Consider the following 3,230-nt stretch of genomic DNA (forward strand, 5'->3'; position numbering starts at 1 on the left):
CATTCGAACACTTTTGTAGGTTTTCACAGAAAATTGTTATTGAATGTCAGTTTGGGTTTGAAAAAAAGCACTGAAAGTTTTGCACTCGAAGAAAGAGTTCAACGACAGCGGACGTCGGTGATGATGTGACGCCCGTTGGCGACTGACACCGAACAACTGTCCGCTTGCCGGTGTGAATGCAAAATGAGATAGCCAGACCGAAAAGGGCGGGCAAAAAAAAAAACACGCACGCACGTGCTCTCTTCTTATCTGTGCAAAAAAGGCAGGAGAGAAGAAAATCTGTGAGGTTCCAACCAGGCTGCCCAGCTCCCAACGACTGTCTACACTGGTCCGGCACTCCACTCCACACTCCAACATGGCCAGAGCTATATAGCCATGGCAATTATTTGGCTGCACTGGTGCACGATGGTGGGAATAGCAGTAGCATGTAGGGAGGTTGGCAGTTTGGGCTACGACGTCGACGCCATAGACGGAGCTTTCTGGTTGGAAGTTGAACGGGGGGGAGGGTTTGAAGGGGAGGTTTCGAATTCTACCCCTCCACGGTGGACTCTTTATGGCAGCGATTGCTGTAGAACACTCCGGTAGATGGGGTAAATGATTGCCAAATTCGTTCCTTCATTTTGGGGTGGATGGGGTGGCTGGGAGGGTGGAAGGGAAGAAATGAAAGAAGAGGGGTCGTTCAGCCAATGAGAAGAGAGCTTTGGTGTTTTTTTGTGTGGGACCTTCATGTCTTGCTGTGTCGATCCCCAGGCCTGAGACGTGACGTCGTCGAATGTAATCGGCTCTTCATTGGATCCAAAATGGCGGCTCAGGCACGACAAGAAGCCGCTTCTAACAGCCAATCGTGTAAAGCGCCCTGCGCAACGATGGCTAGCTGCTGTTCCTTCTCTTCATACACAAAAATAAGAAGCCTAGACATGTACGTAACAAATCTTGGTCATCATTTAATTGTGCTAGTGTTGTACATTTTTAAGTTATGAGTTAATTATGGAAAATTTTTGCAAGTACTTGAATTTGTAATACGTTTTATTGTTACACACCTGGACATGATTCAGCAGCATCCTTGCGAGAGGTTCAATTAGTTGAATAAAATGAGAGTCATGCGGGTTCGAAAGCTACACAACAGCGTATCTATGGTAATAGCAGACAATGTTGACAGAAGAATAAATTGGGAGGAAAGAAAACTATATCCATAAACTCATCAACTGACGTGCTATCGCTTGTTTTTATGTGAGGTATTTGAAAAGACGTTGCTAAGAAAAGAAATAACGTTTAGTTTGCATCAAGATCATCTGATCTGATGGCATGTCCCGTTGCAGATAACACAACACACGTTTACGAAATCTTACGGCTGTTGTGGCGCTGTCTGACAACAGCAAGAAAAGCTTAAGGTTAAATGTAGGATTCCAACAATCACAGGCAGCCATCTTGAACTATTCTTGTATTCACGTTGGATATAGTTGAAACGGCCAATGAATATTTTCCTTTTCTCTTATTAAAGTCTTTGTATTTTGAAACTTTTTTTTTTGTGCAGCTACTGCTTCGTTCGGACGTATTCTTACCATTTTGCCGACAAAGTTTGACACACACGTCCGTACGGGATCCATTAAGACATTTTTTCCAGTCCACAGCCCAGGCTTCAACCGGAATCCAATAATTCCAGTCAGACATTACGGTAATTATAACAAATAGGATTTTCCTTTTCCTGCCTTGCAATCTTTTCTCATATTTTTAGATATGCAGTTTAATGGCTTCTATAATATAGATATAGACCGCTCGCAAATAGGCGACACTGTCTTTTTTCGCACGTACATGCAGCAGTGTACACACATAATACAGAATTGATGCGAATGACGAGCCATATTTTTCGACACTTTCAAAGCCTGACACGTCCATTAACTTGAGACCTATTGATCGCCGTCCCCCTCCCCGCTATGTCTCTTTTTTAAAGAAAACTTTTTCCCCCTTCTTTGGTTCTGCCTCGGTCTCAACGTGTCGCCCAAGTTGATTGGACCTACTTTTAAGGCGGTCAAGACGAGAGCCTTTTTTCTTTACAGACATGGACGTAGTAGCGCTCTATTCTTTTTCCTTTTCTTATGATTATGCACTTACGCGGGGACAACTGCTGTCGCTATAATTGAAATACAGTAACGCAGCAACTTAAGGTTTACAAAATTTGGAGGTGAATGGGGACGTATTAGGCTTATTGTTATTCGACCACTCAAGTCCAGTTTCCCACGCTATCCAAGTCGTTGCAACAGCAGTTGACAAAATGCTAATTTCACCAAACCGATCATTTTAAATCGACTACGAAACACACTAGATCTATAAACTATAAGTGAAACTGGTTAGGATGGAGGCAATACGCGACTTCATCAAGCCAATCGGCGCTCTCTCATTAGTCGACGTCTGCCTGCTGCACATCGTTCCACATTTGTTACATAAAGAGATAACGAGCAAGCCTATAGCTGACAAGATCACCGGGTTGGCTTGTTTACGTGCGTTTCGCGGATCGTTCCTTGTTTTCAAGTCGGTGGAGAAGCCACATGTCACGTACGCGGACATGATGCGTCACATCACACGAGTTGCCAGCGTCGCATGTTGCACGCTTTAACAGAACAACTGAATCTAACCAAACCAATTATTTTGGTATCGGTCCCTTATGTCTTTCCAAACGACATCATTGCGCAGAGCATGTGAATATATGGATCACCAATAAATGAAAGCTTCTACAAATTGCGTTCGACACGGAACATGTGAAATAATAAGCTAATTTCAATAATAGTTTACCGAGCCTTGTAATTAAATATGATGTACTTTGTATGGTATGTTTATAGGCTTCTTGAGGTATTGCTGCACAATAACGAATCTAATCTTCAACAAAAATCTCTAGATATTCTCGTATTGATTTTTCTTTAAATTTAATCTCACACATTTCAGTTGACGAAAATTGCAACGAAACACATCTATGAAATCTTTGTAAAAAATGTATCTGGTGCTTGTGTTACGAGGCCTATGTATGTAAGGAACAGCTAGTCTGAGACATGAAAGTTGCTGATTAATAATCAGCCCTAAGATTCACTAAAAAGTATGTGAAGGGCGACATAATTACGGAGAAGAAAGGCATAGGGAAAAGCCTGCATGTATGAAGAGTTTGTGTGCTCATCGTGAAGACAATAGACGGCCTCGTTATAGACGGCCGTATAAAAAGTTGGTCTATGATGAGGGCA

The sequence above is a fragment of the Daphnia carinata genome, chromosome 1 (genome assembly GCF_022539665.2).
Source record: "Daphnia carinata strain CSIRO-1 chromosome 1, CSIRO_AGI_Dcar_HiC_V3, whole genome shotgun sequence".
Lineage (NCBI taxonomy): Eukaryota > Metazoa > Arthropoda > Branchiopoda > Diplostraca > Daphniidae > Daphnia > Daphnia carinata.